At 47.4% G+C, this 18037-nt stretch overlaps 1 long non-coding RNA gene across 1 annotated transcript in view; it reads left to right on the top strand.

The window, feature by feature from the left end:
• Nucleotides 1-13748, top strand: part of LOC147103452 (uncharacterized) — a 36749-nt gene extending 23001 nt beyond the window's left edge. The window contains exon 3 of the long non-coding RNA XR_015072968.1: nucleotides 11109-13748. This is a non-coding gene — a long non-coding RNA (uncharacterized LOC147103452). The remainder of the gene's footprint in view (nucleotides 1-11108) is intronic.
• Nucleotides 13749-18037: the final 4289 nt, after the last annotated feature.

Below are 18037 nucleotides of genomic sequence, written 5' to 3'. Positions count from 1 at the left end.
CGGGAAACGGGCGTCGACTGTCAATCATCGGTTTGAAAACTTGCAGGAGAGACTGTCCAGAGCCAGGCTGGGTTCCTCGGTCTGTGGTTTCCCAGCTAATCGGGCTGGTGGCAGGTAGTGCTCTGATCCTTCCTGGGCTGCGGCGGGCTGAAGCTCGATCGGGTGGCTTTTCAACGGGGCCGGGCAGCGAGTCGGGAAGCAAAGAGAGAGAGAGAGGGTGGAGCACACAGGGCGCGGCCGGTGCTTCGAAGCCGGGCAGCGTTCAGACCTAAGAAGAGGGAGGGAAGTGTCCCAGAGGGTCCGCTCCATGACGAGAAAATAATAAAAGAAAAAGAATCAATATTTAACGCGCAAGAAACCGTGGAAAGCAGTGCTAACAACAGCGGGGAAGAAGGCAAAGTGCGGGAGGCGCCATTTTAGATTTGCAAGATGCTGAAGACTGGCTGTATCACTGCTTTTGATAATACATTAGAGGACTGGACCACGTATGTGGAAAGAGTCGAGGTATATTTCGAGGCAAACGAAATAGCGGAGGGGAAAAAGGCATCGATATTGCTAAACTTAATGGGTGCTAGAACGTACGGCCTATTGCGGGACCTGATTACTCCAGCCAAACTGAAGGCGAAGAGTTTTAACAAAATTGTTGCTGTCCTACAGGAACACTTAAACCCTGCACCGCTGTTGATAGCAGAAAGATTTAAATTCCACTGGAGAACTCAGCACAAAGATGAGAGCAATGCTGAGTATCTTACGGAACTACGAAAGCTATCAAAGCACTGCCAGTTCGGAGCAGGACTGGCAGATACCCTACGGGACAAATTTGTCTGTGGACGCCTGAGTGAAGGAACACAGAAGAAGTTACTCTCAGAAAAAGAGCTGACGCTAGATAAGGCTTTCAGCGTGGCAGTATCGTATGAAGCAGCAGCCAGGGGAGCTGCAGAAATTCAACAAAAACCACAGGAATACGGCACCCACGAAATGACACGGGGATTTGCAAAATGTTATCGCTGCAGCAGAACTAACCATGACCAGAAGGACTGCTGGTCCAAAGACAAAATATGCAGACAATGCGGGAAGATTGGACACATTGCACGAGTTTGCAGGTCTGGGAAGAAGACCAGCGACAACAAAAAGGCTACTAAGGAACCGTACAAGAAAGTACAAAAGATGACGGACGGTAGTTCCGAAGACCAGATGAGCGATAATGAATCCGAGAACAGGAGACTAAGCTGTCTCAAACTTCACAATGTAATCGCAAAAGAGGATCACCGAACCATTTGGGTCACCCTCACGATAGCAGGGTCCCAAGTTAAAATGGAATTGGATACAGGATCAGCGCTAACCGTCATGAATCGACGAGACTACGAGCGGCTATTTTCACACATACCCTTGAGAGAGACATCCATCGTCTTGACGACATATACGGGGCAAAAAGTATACCCCAGAGGAAAAATAAGGGTGCCTGTCGAATACAATGGCAAGAAAATACGGAAATTGGAACTCTACACACTGCCAAATGGTGGACCACCGTTATTGGGACGCGAATGGATCAGGAAGATAAACTTAGATTGGCATTCCATTCATGCAATGACGGTGGACGGTAAAAAAGATGAAGACGTCACTCCTGGACGATTGTCAACAATCTTAGCTAACGCCAAAGAGGTATTTCAACAAGAACTGGGCACGCTTAAAGGCGTAACCGCCTTGATAAAAATAGAAGAGAATGCAGTTCCCAAGTTTTTCAAAGCAAGACCGGTACCATATGCAATTCGCCCAGCCGTCGAGGCAGAGCTGGAGAATCTGGAGAAGGCGGGCGTGTTGTCTAAGGTCGACTGGAGCGAGTGGGTGACACCCATCGTTCCTGTCATGAAGAAAACGTTAAGCAATAAGTCCGGAGAGCCAAGGAAGATTCGCATCTGTGGGGATTTCAAGGTGACGGTGAACCCTGTCCTTCACACAGTACAATATCCTCTTCCAAGGATAGAAGACATCTTCGCCTCACTGTCTGGAGGGAAGCGTTTTACAAAAATTGACCTAGCACAAGCATATTTGCAGATGGAGGTTGAAGAGTCCTCTAGGAAGTATCTCACAATAAACAATCACAAAGGTCTTTACCAGTATCATCAATTGATATTCGGAGTAGCATCGGCTCCGGCGATATGGCAAAGAGCGATGGAACAAGTCCTGCAAGGGATTCCGGGGACTCAGTGTTACTTGGACAACATCCTTGTAACAGGTGAAGATGACAGTGAACACCTTAACAACCTAGAACAGGTGCTCACTAGACTACGGGAACATGGGCTGCGAGCCAACCGCCCCAAGTGCGAATTTTTTAAGAAACAGATATCGTATTGTGGCCACATGATTGATGAAGAGGGGTTACATAAGTCCCCTGACAAAATTGAAGCGGTTGTTAAGGCCCCAGCGCCTGAAAATGTGTCGCAACTGAGGTCATTCCTCGGATTGGTGAATTACCATCATAAGTTTTGGCCGAATTTGTCGACAATTTTGCACCCACTGAACGCCCTGCTACGAACGGGGGTAGCATGGAAATGGAGCGATGATTGTAAGCGTGCTTTTCAGAAGAGTAAGGACTTAATCACTTCAAGGGAAGTATTGGCTCACTACAACCCAGCACTGCCGATCAGACTGGCGTGTGATGCGTCTCCCTACGGCATTGGGGCGGTACTGTCACATAAGTTCCTTGATGGGTTAGAGAGGCCGATAGCTTTTGCGTCACGCTCGTTAACTTCTGCCGAGCGTAACTACGCTCAGATTGACAGAGAGGCCCTCAGCCTAGTGTGGGGGGTGAAGAAGTTCAATCACTACCTGCACGGTCAAAAATTTACTCTACTAACCGATCATCAACCTCTTGTCTCCATTTTCAACCCTCAGAAGGGCGTGCCGATAATGATGGCACAACGGCTGCAGAGATGGTCCCTTTTCCTAGGGGCACACCAATATGACATCGAGTAGAAAGGAACTAAACAGCATGGAAATGCTGATGGATTGTCACGCCTACCGTTGCCGATGGTGGAAGAAGAAGACCTTGCAGTGGACCCAATGGAGTTATTCCACTCGACCATAGTCGAATGTCTCCCTGTGACGAATGCAAACATAGAAAAGGAAACACGGAATGACCCGACACTATCACGGGTCTATGATTTAACGGTGAAGGGATGGCCAGCACATGGCGAACCACTGCTGCCAGCATTCTCGCCGAGAAGAGAACAGCTGTCAGTGTGCAGAGGGACCTTGATGTGTGGATCCAGAGTAGTAATTCCACCTAAGTTGACGGATAGAGTACTCAATGAGCTTCATGAGGGTCATCTAGGTGGGGTAAAAATGAAGAACTTAGCCAGAGCGTTTGTGTGGTGGCCAGGAATCGATAGAGAAATCGAAGAGATGACCAAGAGCTGTGCAGGATGCCAGAAGGTCCAAAACGCCCCACCACAAGCTCCTCTGCATCCATGGGAGTGGCCCTCATCTCCATGGCAACGGGTGCACATTGATTTTGCTGGTCCCTTCATGGACTCGATGTTTTTAATTGCGGTGGATGCACATTCAAAGTGGCCAGAGGTCATAAAAATGTCCTCAACCACCACGGAAAAAACTATCACAGTTTTGCGAGCCATATTCGCCAGGAAGGGGCTGCCTGAACAGATTTGCTCTGACAATGGACCACAGTTTGTGTCTGAAGAGTTCCGGAGGTTCTTAAAGAACAATGGCGTTAAGCATTACACATCTGCCCCATATCATCCAGCCACTAATGGATTGGCCGAGAGGTTTGTCCAAACATTCAAGAAGGCTATCAAGGCAATGTGTAATGAAGATATACCCCTACAACACAAGGTGGACAACTTCTTGTTTGCCTACCGGAATGCGACACATGCGGTTACCAACCAAACTCCAGCCATGATGTTCTTCAATCGAAGACTACGATGCCACTTGGATTTGGTTAAGCCAAACGTCCGAAGAGATGTGGAGAACAGGCAGTTTCAGAATATGAATGGAAGGCCGACCAGGAGTTTTAAGATAGGTCAACCAGTTTTGGCCCGGGACTACCGCACTGAGAAATGGCAGCCAGGAACGATTTGTACACGACAAGGACCTCTCATGTATACCGTGGACGTTGGGGAGAGCATTGTAAGATGCCATGCTGACCAGATTCTAGAGTCACTGGAAAACGTCAACTCCACACCACGATCTGATACACCTGGTAATGGACTTGACGTTCCAATTGCAGCTACCGCAGAACCGGTTATCTTGGAAGCAGATGAACCAAACAAAGACATTGATCCCGACGCATCATTGCCAGAAGAACCTGATACCCCAAAGAGGCGTTATCCAGATAGAATCAGGAAGCCTCCTCAAAGACTGAACTTATAATTGCTTAAACTTAACCAATGTATCTAGCAACAGTAATTGTGATTGTAATTCGTTATCATTTAGTTGTTAAATGAATGTTATGTACTGTTTATCTAAAAGGGGAGGAATTGTTGTGTATGTACCTTTAAGAGAATAACTGGTCTCAGACTGCAGTACCGGCAGTGACCACCCCTGTATAAAAGGCGCTAGAGAGCATCTGTTTGTTTCGTTTCGTTATTGACTTCCACCAGTAAAGACTTGTTTGTTTTCACTCCTGCTGGTCCGTGTCTCAATCATTCACGGACTTAACAGATATTAACAGAGGAGTTTCCCTGCTGTCTGTCACAGGGAAAGTCATCGAAAGAATCCTCCTCAATCGCCTTCTTCCAATGGCCGAAGAGCTCCGCCCAGAGTCGCAATGCGGATTCCGCCCACTAAGGGGCACAATGGACATGATCTTCACCGCATGTCAATTACAAGAGAAATGCAGGGAACAGCACCAACCACTGTACATGGCCTTCTTTGATCTCACAAAGGCCTTCGACACTGTCAACCGTGAGGGATTATGGAGTGTCCTCCTCAAATTCGGCTGCCCTCAAAAGTTTGTCACCATCCTCCGCCTGCTTCACAATGACATGCAAGCCATGATCCTGACCAACGGTTCCACCACAGACCCAATTCATGTACGAACCGGGGTCAAGCAAGGCTGTGTCATCGCATTAATGCTCTTCTCGATCTTCCTTGCTGCAATGCTCCATCTCACCCTCAGTAAGCTCCCCACTGGAGTGGAGCTAATTTACAGAACAAACGGGAAACTGTTCAACCTCCATCGCCTCCAGGCTAGATCCAAAGTCATCACATCCTCTGTCGTCGAATTACAGTATGCAGATGACGCTTGCGTCTGCGCTCACTCGGAGGTCGAACTCTAAACCATCGTCAACACCTTCACCAAAGCATATGAGAGCATGGGCCTTACACTAAACATCCGTAAGACAAAGGTCCTCTACCAACCTGCCCCCGCCACACAGTACTGCCCCCCGATTATCAAAATCCACGACAAGGCCTTGGAGAACGTGGACCACTTTCCATACCTCAGGAGCCTACTGTCAACAAGGGCAGACGTCGACGACGAAGTCCAACACCATCTTCAGTGTGCTAGTGCAGCCTTCGGTCACTTGAGGAAGAGAGTGTTTGAAGACCAGGACCTCAAACCCGGCACCAAGCTCATGGTCTACAGAGCAGCAGTGATACCCACCCTGCTGTATGCCTCAGAGACATGGACCATGTACAGCAGGCACCTCAAAGCACTGGAGAGGTACCACCAATGCTGCCTCCGCAAGATCCTGCAAAATCCATTGGCAGGATAGGCGCACCAACGTCAGTGTTCTTGCTCAGGCCAACATCCCCAGCATCGAAGCTTTGACCACGCCCGATCAGCTCCGATGGACGAGCCACATTGTCCGCATGCCCGACACAAGACTCCCAAAACAAGCGTTCTATTCGGAGCTCCGACACGGCAAGAGAGCCCCAGGTGGGCAGAGGAAACACTTCAAGGACACCCTCAAAGCCTCCTTGAAAAAGTGTAATATTCCCACCGACACCTGGGAATCCCTGGCCCAAGACCGCACAAAGTGGAGGAGAAGCATCCGGGAAGGCGCCGAACACCGAGTCTCTTCGCCGGGAGCAAGTGGAAGCCAAGTGCAAACAACGGAAGGAGCGTACGTCAACCCAAGCACCCCACCCAGCCGCCCCTTCAACCACCGTCTGCCCCACCTGTGACAGAGACTCTAGGTCCCGCATTGGACTCATCAGTCACCTGAGAACTCATTTTTAGTGTGAAAGCAACTCATCCTCGGTTCCGAGGGACTGCCTAAGAAGAAGCTTCATGGGGAAGCCCGCTATCCTCGCAAAGCCCAATGCACATTCATGCTGATTGGCCCGGGTCATCGGGAAAGAGATGTACTGGCGTCTCCTTTTATAGAGGGCATTTGTGACCTGACGGATACAGCAATGGACTGCGAACTGGGAGATATTGACGATGTCCCCAGTAGCTGCTTGAAAGGAGTTGGTGGCATAAAAGTTCAGAGCCACTGTGACCTTCACTGCCACCGACAGAGACATTCTGGTCCACCGTAGAGGCTGCAGATCTGGCTGCAGCAGATGGCAGACCTCAGTGACCACCTCCTTGCTGAAGCGCAGCCTGCGCAAACACTGCTCCTCAGACAAATGAATGTAGGAGAATTGTTCCCGGGATACCCTGGGAGGGTAAGGTCTCCTGTGCAGAGGCCTGTTGGCCCTCCTCCGTCTGGCCATGATTTCCATTCTCTCTCTGCGTCTCTGATGCCTTCGATTCTGCAGGCGCAGGACGATGCCCCGAATCAGTGCAGCCCCCAAGTCTCTTGGCAATCGAAGTAATGAAGATCAAATCCAAAAGTACCTGCAAAGTGATGCTCAGTAGCCAAAACTACTTCACACAGCATTGACTCTCGGCAGAAGTCTCTCGCTCTCTCTCTCAGAATCTCTCTCTCTGTCAGAACGAGTGGTGCAAAAATGTCTACCACAGAAAAAGCCAGGAAGAGGCCGCCTTTAAATAGCATCCCCCCCAGCTCCTCACCGACTGGGAAACGTTCCAGTCACCCTATCGTTGCTTGCGGCAGGCGGAAAGGAGGGGGGCGCCACTCAATATCCAGTCCGGGGCGCCAACAGGGAGTTGCATGCTCGATGGATGTCACGATCTGCGGGCGGTAAGCTTTTGCGCCGCCACAAAAACTCGTCAATTTCGTGAGTGGCGCATACATCGCCATGCCCGGGCGCTAGTTGCTTTGCGCCCCATTAACGCCCTCTTAGGGCACTAACGGGAGGTGCAAGCCAACCGAATTTTTCCCCCATTGAGTCATAACGGCACAGAAGGAGGCCATTCGGCCCATCGAGTCCGTGCCAGCTCTCTGTAGAGCAATCCAGTCAGTCCCATTCCCCCGCTCTATCCCCGTAGCCCTGCAGGTTTATTTCCCTCAAGTGCCTATCCAGTCTCCCCTTGAAAACATCTCCGCTTCCACCACTTCCGTCGGCAGCAAGTTCCAGGTCATCACTACTCGCTGTGTAAAAAAGTTTTTCCTCACATCCCCCCTATATCTCTTGCCCAAAACCTTAAATCTGTGTCCCCTAGTCCTTGTACCATCAACTAGTGGGAACAGCCTTTCACCGTCTAGCCTAGCCTAGGAAACCCGTCATAATCTTGTCCACCTCTATCAAATCACCCCTCAATCTCCTTTGCTCTAATGAAAACAAATCCAGCTTCTCCAACCTGTCCTTGTAGCTAAGATCCCCCATCCCCAGAACCATTCTGCACCCTCTCAGGTGCTTTCACATCCTTCTTAAAGTGTGGTGACCAGAACTGGACTCAATACTCCAGTTGTGGCCTAACCAGCGCTTTATAAAGGTTCAGCATAACCCTCGGCTGCCTCTTTCAAAGATTAAAGTCCCAATTATAATGTTTACCCACCCAGCGAGATCTGGGCGGGTTCGGGTTGGCTGCTCGATTTACACCCCTGCCCGATTTTACACAGAATTGAAGTTCTTGCCGGGCGCACTAGGTCAAAATCGGGACTAAAGAGCCCCAGGCCTAGAAATTGGGTTTTGGCTTAGCCAGGGCTTTAGCGCCGGAAGTTAGTGCCGGCGCTAAGTCCCCTGCGCGCGCCAAAAATTCAGTGGCGCCGCGCCCAAACGGCTGCCGGCGCTACTGAAGGGTCTTTGCGGCGGTACATCGGCGCTAACTGCCGTTTCGCGCCGCAATTCCGGCGCTGCGGCACCCGATGCGGTGCGGCAGGCTGGGGACGTGCAGGCCTCCTCCTCCCGTTAAGGAGGAGCTGCCTGCACCCGGCCGCGGCCCGCGCAAATCAGCTTAAAAATGAGCCCGGCACCTCGGACAAGTGCCGGGCTTGCATCTGTTCCGGGGGGGGGGGGGAGAAGTCCGGGGAGGGAGCTGCGGGCAGGCGGCCGGCGGGAAAGTGGCCGGCCGCCGCGGGGCCTTTAATGCGCCGGCGCAAACTGGAGTAAGGCACCTCTGCCAGAACGTTGCTTGCGGCTGCCACGGGCGAGGCGGCCGCAACTCAATTTCGGAGTTCGGGCGGGTTACCACGGCAACCGGGACGCTGCGCACACCGATGACGTCATCGGTGCCGGCGCAGCGCTACCGGTGCAACGCCGATTTAGGGCCCCAGGGAATTTTTAAACTGGCCATAACTCTGGCGCTAGTCCCTCTAGCGCCTCAAAAGCGGCGCTAAGGCTAGTGAATTTCTAGGCCCCAGTTTCTCCAGTCTCTCCTCAGAATTCAATCCCTAGGTGTGCAGCATCAGGCTCGTGGCTCTTCTCCATACCGCCTCCCATGGTGTGAATGTCTCTTGTTTTGATGATCAAAAGTGGACACAGTTCTCACGGTGCCGACTGACCAATACTTGACTGGATAGTTTTAGCAAGACAACTCACCGTCGTAGCTGCATGTTTTAATTTTTTTATTTTCGCAAGCAACTCTTATAATGCTGCAATTAAGATAATTATTTTTAGGGCTATCAGTTCTTACAATCGCTTCCACTTTTAAAAAATTTTCAAAATCGTTAGATTTCTTCTCTAGTTGCATTTTGACCATAAAGAATTGCCCTTAGGTTCCATACCACGATTAGGGACTTTCAGTCGATTTGACCAAGAATGGGTTCTGGTACAAAATGTTTCTGATTGAAACTCTGGTTTAGAGCTTTTAATGAATCAATGTGGATGTAGCTTGCTCCTTCCTGGCTGTTTTTAACAGGGGGAAATGCTGGGCTGTTGGAACAAAGAGTGGGTGGGTCTGTTAATGAGATCTTCTTCTTCTTCTTCTTAGGCAGTCCCTTGGAACCGAGGATGACTTGCTTCCACATTAAAAATGAGTTCTCAGGTGACTGATGAGTCCAATGCGGGACCTACAGTCTCTGTCACAGGTGGGGCAGATGGTGGTTGAAGGGGCGGGTGGGTGGGGTGCTTGGGTTGACGTGCGCTCCTTGCGCTGCCTGCGCTTGGCTTCCGCTTGCTCCCGGCGAAGAGACCCGAGGTGTTTGGCGCCTTCCCGGATGCTTCTCCTCCACTTTGTGCTTGAGATAGCTATTGAAACATATCCATGACAATCTGGGACAATAGGTCATTTGTTATGAAAACAGAAAATGCTGGAAACACTCAGCAGGTCCGGCAGCATCTGTGGAGAGAGAAACAGAGTTAACGTTTCAGGTCGATTACCTTAAATCAGGTCATTTATGATCTAATTTTAGATTTCCAGTCGGCCATTGGCATAAGATTGTGCTATTCTGGCATAAACAGCAGAGACTGTCTGGTGAAAGTCTACTCTTGGGATGGCGTTGGCTGGCTAATTGGCAGCTTTAGCGAGCAACTCCTGGGCAAAGGGCAGGTTGGAGGTCAAGGTCCTCCCCCCTGTTCCTGTGGACACCAAGAACAAAGACCCACATATGCAATGTCAGTTGGTAAGGTCTGCTGAGAGGGATAAGTAAGGCCGAGGCCGTTTACTGTAAGAATTGAGTTGACCTGGCCTAGCATAGGCCTTAGTCTGATTCAATGCTAAAACTGGCTGAAAGCCTGCTAACTGGAACAAACTGGCATGGTTAATTTTTTTTCTTATTTACAAAGAGGCACCAAGGCTAGGCTGAATGAATGGATTTGTTATTAATTGTTACTTTAAGTTCTCTTGTTGACATTAAAATAAAGCAGTTTAATGATTTGCATTTATGGCCTTGTCTCACTGATCAATCCACCTACCAGACAACTGGTGAAGTGAACTATGAGGGCATGTGCTGCAAAGGACACAGTATCCAGTTCAAATAAAAAGGGGGTCCCATGGTTGTATCATCCCTGGATCACGCTATCAAATAATGAGATGTTGGTCAGTATAGGAAAATTCCTGGATGTGAGAGTTAAGGGGTCTGCTTACAGACGAGACTGCTGTCACTGAACCCAGGAGAGTATCTAAGACCTGAAACTTGTTGCCTGCCATCAGAAATATCAATTAAATAATCACTTCGTTATCCTTTTTGATGGTGTATCTAATGTACTCGGAATGTTTATCAAAAGAATTGGACAAGCCTGCTACAGATAGGTTCTGCGTGATTAAATGCAAATTTTAATATGTCGCTGCAATGGTATGGCACTAATGGCAAAGCGGTGTAGAGGCGCATGGCTTCTGTGTGAAATATTATCTTTATTCCCATGATCAGTGAAGATAATTGGATATCTCATGAGTCAGTGGGTTACAGTCAACTGCAAACACATCTCTGAGGGAAATGATGAGTTAGGCCTCAAAGATTTTCTTTTTATGGGCTTCAATTTATCTTAAAGCAGGGGGAAAAAAAACGGAGAAAATATTTGCTAATAGCCAAATGACATCCCTGTGCCATTGTAATGTAGCAACTGTGGAACCATGAAATAGCTGCCAGCCCATATTAATGAATGTGGGAATAGACTGGAGCCTTAGCTGGTCTAGAATGCTTGATAAGCGCAGAATAAAACCCCTGCTGTTCTGACTATTTCTGATTAAAAGTAAATTATTGTGGAATGTACCAACGAGGATGATGGAGAGCGAAGAGCAGAAAGTGAGTCACTCAATAATAACAAGTGCTGTGTTGAATCTGCCACTGATTGACCTTCGATTGACTTTGTTGATTGCTGATGTTACCAAAGTTACTCTCACCTTTATGTAACAGGTTTACTGTTCGACTCCAGCGCTGAAGGTTCCGGATATCTGCACATAATTGCAGCGATCAATGAACTAAGGAGAACAGGATGAATTGTGGTGCGATTTCAGCTGAAATATCGTCCAACCTGGGGAAATCTTCAATCAGCTCAGGAGGTTTATAACTCTGGGTTTCTTCTGCTCCATCTACCAGGCTTGGTAAACAACATTTTTGACCTCAAATGAGCTTTATTGACGCAAAAGGGTAAATAAGATAACAATATTTCCACATAGTTTATTGGTGACTCGGCTCCCTATTTCCAACTGCTTTGCGATAAGTGGAAATGTTTGTGAAATTTATTTCACCAGTTTAAAGGTTTAATTCAGTTTCAAAAGTAGAATTAAGATTTGATAATAGTGCTGTGGCCAGGCCTACATTAGTCTAATATAATTGCTTTATGTCTAGAAATTAAGTTTAAATGCAGTCTTAAAACCATGATTTACACAAAGTGCTATTTTTCCCTTGAGTTCACTCCTGTTAGCGCAGAGTATATTTACCGCAAAGAATTCTCTTTCAGTAATTAGTGTAATAAGTTTTGTAGAAATGCACATTTGCTTTAGAACAGAGCGAGAAAGGGGGGAGGGCAAGAAGCGAACTTTGAAACAAAGAAACTAAAAACAAAATGAACAAAAAATAAATTAAAAATAAAATGACAGATATGTAAATACGATAAGAGAGATAGTAACAGATAAATGAAGATAACTGCTGGGACAAAACATGAAACAAGATTATCTATCTGTCGACATCTTATAAAAAATTTTGGCCCCAGAAAATCCAGGGGCTGCATTCCTGAGGATTAGGCCTGGATTGTGTTCACTGATGCGGTCCAAAAACTGGTCCCACCAACATTTGTGGGGCCGGTGGAGGGTACACGGTGCCACTATGTGCAGCTCTCCAGCACCCTGTCTGCAACAGACTGTTTCTAACCACAGTTCTGCTCAGAGGGCTCTCACATTTAGTTTGAGAAATTCAGCCGCACAGTGCCCATTTTGCAGGCACCAAATTGCCTCGATTTTAAAATTCTCATCCTTGTTTTCAAATCTCTCCATGACCTCGCCCCCCCCTCCCTATCTCTGTAACCTCCTCCAGTCCTACAACCCCCCTGAGATCTCTGCGTTCCTCCAATTCTGACCTTTTCCGCATCCCTGATTTTAATCGCTCCACCATTGGTGGCCGTGCCTTCTGTTGCCGAGGCCCCAAGCTCTGGAATTCCCTCCCTAAACCTCTCCGCCTCACTACCTGTCTCTCCTCCTTTAAGATGCTCCTTAAAACCTACCTCACCTGTCCTAATATCTCCTTATGTGGCTCGGTGTCAAACTTTGCCTGATAATCGCTGCTGTGAAGCACCTTGGGACGTTCTACTACGTTAAAGGCGCTATATAAATGCAAGTTCTTTTTGTAGTAAGCCAGGCAGGGTGAGCATGCTCATTATGAGCTGGATGTGCGTCGCATGCCATATTGATAACGGCAAAAACTCAGTTTGCGGGGCGCACACCTGAAACAGACATTAGTCCCTTTGCATTTACAAAATAAGGCACCTGTTTGAGGCCCCCCTCCACTCCCCTCCCCATTGTAGGGTCAGTTTGCCCGCAGGCAGCCAGCGCCAGTGCCAGCTGCACTCAGAAAGACCAGGTCTACCTGCAACCAACGAGGGAAGGTTTTAAAATACACTTACCTGAATGTGGAGCTGGGAGTGGCAGGAGTGCTCCTCCCAACCCTACATTCAACGAACGCTGGTCTCTGCAGGCCACCACCCCCGCCCCCGATCGCCACCCCTACCTCCACATTAATGTGGGTAAGTGGGGATTAACTATGAAAAGGAAATCAACTTGTTAGGTATAATGGCCTTTTGTTCCTCTAAGTTCAAATATTCTTATGACAGGCGCTGCCTGAAAGGGCGGTGGATGCAGATTCAATAGTAACTTTCAAAAGAGAATTGGATAAATATTTGAAGGGAAAATAATTACCAAGCTATGGCGAAAGAGCAGTGGAGCTGGATTAATTAGATAACTCTACTAAAGAGCCGGCACAGGCATGATGGGCCAAATGGCCTCCTTCTGTGCTGTATCATTCCATGGTTCTATGATCTATGACAGTAATGACCTTTCGAGATGCTCCATAGTTTCAAGGGCATTTACAATGATTCTCTGACTAGTTTTTGGTATTTGGTTTCCAGTGGATGTGGGTGACTCTTTCTCTGCTTTAGTTCCAAGTAGCCTATTTGCAATAACTAAAAAAAACTTACATTTTTATTCGACCTTTTAATGTAAAAACAATTGCAAGGTGTTTCAAAGACAGGTGTTAATAAAATGTTTAGAAGAATGAGAGGGGATCTCATTGAAACTTATAAAATTCTAACAGGACTGGACAGACTAGATGCAGGAAGGATGTTCCCGATGGTCAGGGAGTCCAGAACCAGGGGTCACAGTCTAAGGATAAGGGGTAAGCCATTTAGGACAGAGATGAGGAGGAATTTCTTCACCCAGAGAGTGGTGAACCTGTGGAATTCTCTACCAAAGAAGGCAGTAGAGGCCAATTCATTAAATATATTCAAGAAAGAGTTGGATATATTTCTTAAGGCTAAAGGGATCAAGGGATATGGGGAGAAGGCAGGGACAGGGTACTGAATTTGGATGATCAGCCATGATCTCATTGAATGGCGGAGCAGGCTCGAGGGGCCGAATGGCCTACTCCTGCTCCTATCTTCTATGTTTCTATGTTTCTATGTACACTGAGATAAGCTGGGAAAGAGAAGGATGGGTGACCAAAATTTTGGTTGAAGAATGGGTTTCGAGAAGGTTTTTTGAAGAAGAGAAAGGTGGCGAGGCAGAGAGGTTTAGGGAGGGAATTCCAGGGAGCAGGACCCAGTCAACAGTGAGTCGAAGAGACGGGATGCACAGAAAGTCAGTTTCAGAGAAATGGATTGTTGCGGGGGCGATATAGAGCTGGAGGAGATTGCAGTGATAGAGTGGAGCAAGACCATGGAGGGAGTTAAAGACAAAGATGAGGATTTTAAATGTATTGTTGGGGATCAGGATGGCAATGTAGCAAGGACAGGTGATGGGTGAGCTGGACTTAGTGTGGGACAGGATACGTGCAGCAGAGTTTTGGACAGGTTAGACTTTATGACAGGACAGCTGGGTTTTGATGATAAGTCCTGATTGATCATCTACAAATGTTAAAAGCCCCCCTTCCTCTTCAAAACAAGTATTAGGTTCCACTCTGATGTCATACACTTTGTCCGACCTCCAACTAATTGCAGCTGTTTGGGGGCCTTTACTTGACCTCTGCACTCCCTATTGAATGAACCTCAAGCCTGCACTGTTGCCTTGGCAGTACAGGAAGAGGAAGTGATGTAAAAAGACTATTAAGTGCTTGGTTTGAGTATAAAACAAGGCTTTAATCAACTGTTTCACAACCATGAGATTCTAGTTACATCACTAGTTCCTGGTTACAGAAACATCCTGAGCAAGCTGGGCCCACGCCCGAGTATTTATACTCCTTGGACGGCGCCACCAGCTGGCCGCCCAGTGTTACTTCATGAGTCATGATAAGATTCATGACAGGAAGTGTTCCTGCTCCTTCTTCCTCGCTCAGGACACAAACCTATACTTTCTCAGTTTTATCTTTACAGCCCCTGCTTGGCCTTTGTCTTTTTGACACCTGTCTCCATTCACATCTGTTAGGATGGCAAGCTATAAGAAGCAGTTTCACCATTTATACTATTCACACTCACTGCACTGAGTGGGATAGAATAAACCAGCTTGCGCACACGTTGCACGGGATAATACTCAAGCTTGGAAACTATCCATATAACAAAGATTTCTTCCTTGCTTTTAAGAGAAAGGCTGAACAGATTCACAGATGCATCATACAGTTCAGTTTTTTGAACTACTCAGAGATCGACATTCTCGCAGTGTCAATGGGGTTGTGGTGACAGCCAGGAACACAGTCATAAACATGTTACCAGTTGACCACCAGACGGATGGGTAGTTTTCAACTATTTTAGCACCGAAAATGATCTTTTATGGCAAATGCTGGAAAAGTCAGAGTAAATGAATGATTATCTCGCCAATCAGTTAGCGCTGTGTCGCTTGTCCGTACACATTCCTAACTACCAGCATGACAGGTTAATCATGAACTTCCCAGCAGAAGCAACGGATGTCAGCCGTTCAAGGCTAAAAGTTAAGAGCAACTGCCAATCTAAAATGAGCCCACCTGTTGACTTGGCGCTGGAGCAGGTTTATGCTTCTCGTAATGCATCTTTCAAGGTTGGATTGACAATGTTATTGTACATTATCGTGAATCTATAAGCAAGCTTTGCCTAACACTGGATATCATACATACAATTACCAAAGAGTGATAAAATAAGGAGACAGCTTTCATCATCTTCGTCAATTTGTTTTTTATTCCTGTGTACAGTTTTAACATCACATATTAAAGCACATTTGCGTCCTGAATGCTCACCGCAGGTTTCAAAGATGTCTATGTTTTCTATCGTGCAGCTAGTCCGGCTGCGTGAATGTCAGCACGTGAATGACGCAATGTGGAGTCACTTTCAACATTGACCCTGGGGTTTCTGCCACACTTCGGGCAAAGTTACCATGGTGGAACGAGAGGTCTCCCAGGAATTCCGGGCCATTGTCACTTGAAAATCTTTGACTTAATGACTTGCATTTATAGAGTGCCTTATCAAGTTGTTCAGGACCATCGCAAATGACCTTCCCATGCAACGATTTACATTGAAGTAAAATCACTGTTTTGTAGAAAAATGCAATATCTCTTTTGCGCACAGCAGGAGCCCACATCGAGCGATGAGTTGGGTGAGCAATTAATCTCTTTTCAGTGATGTATGGTGCTCTTCTTCCTACAGTGCCATGGGATCTTTAACATCCACCCAAACCACAGGAACAAGCAGATAAAGCCTCAACATAGAAACATAGACGATAGGAGCAGGAGTAGGCCATTTGGCCCCTCGAGCCTGCTCCGCCATTCAATGAGATCATGGCTGATCATCCAAATTCAGTACCCGGTCCCTGCTTTCTCCCCATATCCCTTGATCCCTTTAGCCTCAGTTCAACAACTTCTCTTGAGTTTGGTGCTTCCAGCGATGCAGCATGTCGAAGTGTATTGTGTGCTCCTGGAGTGGAGTTTGAATGCACAACCTTCTGACTCGATGAGAAGAGCGCCGCCAACTGAGCTATTGATAAATATGTATATCTGGGAATGGGATTGGAGGTTATAGAATTGTAGAATCCTAGAAGTTTACGGAACAGAAGGAGGCCATTCGGCCCATCGTGTCTGTGCCGGCCGAAAAAGAGCTATCCAGCCTAATCCCATTTTCCAGCTCTTGGTCCGCAGCCCTGTAGGTTACGGCACTTCAAGTGCACATCCAAGTACTTTTTTAATGTGATGAGGGTTTCTGCCTCTACCTCCCTTTCAGGCAGTGAGTTCCAGACCCCCACCCCCACCACACTCTGGGTGAAAACATTTCTCCTCAACTCCCCTCTAATCCTTCTACCAATCACTTTAAATCTCTGCCCCCTGGTTATTGACCTCTCTGCTTGGGGAAATAGGTCCTTCCTATCCACTCTATCCAGGCCCCTCATAATTTTATACACCTCAATCAAGTCTCCCCTCAGCCTCCTCTGTTCCAAATAAAACAACCCCAGCCTAATCAATCTTTCCTCATAGCTAAAACTCTCCAGTCCTGGCAACATCCTCTGTACCCTCTCTAGTGCAATCAGATCTTTCCTGTAATGTGGTGACCAGAACTGTACGCAGTATTCTAGCTGTGGCCTAACTAGTGTTTTATACAGTTGAAGCATAACCTCCCTGCTCTTGTGTTCTATGCCTTGGTTAATAAAGGCAAGTATCCCGTATGCCTTCTTAACCACCTTATCTACCTGTCCTGCTACCTTCAGGGATCTGTCGACCTGCACTCCAAGGTCCCTCTGATCCTCTGCACTTCTCAGTGCCCTACCATTAATTGTGTTATAGTTGTGGACTGCTGATCAAATAAGCTGTGAGACACACAATAGTCTGTACAACACAGACCGCGTTTGTTCCTGTGCTGCTGGGGTAGCGAGGGATATAGTCTGCACTAGACCAGGATTGAATGTTGCCGTTAGGAATTGGATGAATATTCTGGAATTTTCCTTTCTTCTCTTTGGGGGATCAGAGTATTTTTGCAGAATTTTCAACCCACAAAATTAAGGAATGAGGGAGTGTCCACAAGAGAGTAGATTTTCACATAGTCTGTTCTTATGGCTGTGAGCTATCTGCTTTACATGATGTATATCAGAATAGCTCTTTGTGATTACTGCCAAGTACCCATTATTCTATTTTTTCCTGAGCTGGTATTTTCACGCTGAATAAAGTATGAGGTAATGAATCATTTGCATGTAAATTGGAAGTGTATGCCTTAGTAAGTTATTGTTACTATTAGTTACAGCCCTATTTACATTCAGTCAATCATCAAAGCTTTCATATTTATGCTTTAGAACTAGTTATAAATTATTAAATGAACATCCCATTCAACACCAAAAGTAACCAAAGAAAGGTCATTCAGGCTCTCCAAATGATCCTGTCATTTAGTTTGACCTTCAAAACCTTCACAGACTATTTTGTTTGTTTCTGTTAATGTTCACCCCTCCCGTCCCCTCCATCCTTGTCCCCTCCCTCCCCTCCCTCACTCACTCCCCTACCTCCCACCCCTCCCTCACTCACTCCCCTACCTCCCACCCCTCCCTCACTCACTCCCCTACCTCCCACCCCTCCCTCACTCACTCACTCACTCCCCTCCCTCCCTCACTCACTCACTCACTCACTCCCCTCCCTACCTCACTCCCCTCCCTACCTCCCCTCCCTCCCTCACTCACTCCCCTCCTTGCCTACAC

The sequence above is a fragment of the Somniosus microcephalus genome, chromosome 20 (genome assembly GCF_052327205.1).
Source record: "Somniosus microcephalus isolate GS21.2 chromosome 20, FLI_Smic_1.0, whole genome shotgun sequence".
NCBI classification, from domain to species: domain Eukaryota; kingdom Metazoa; phylum Chordata; class Chondrichthyes; order Squaliformes; family Somniosidae; genus Somniosus; species Somniosus microcephalus.
This window is presented reverse-complemented; position numbering and strand designations above follow the sequence as displayed.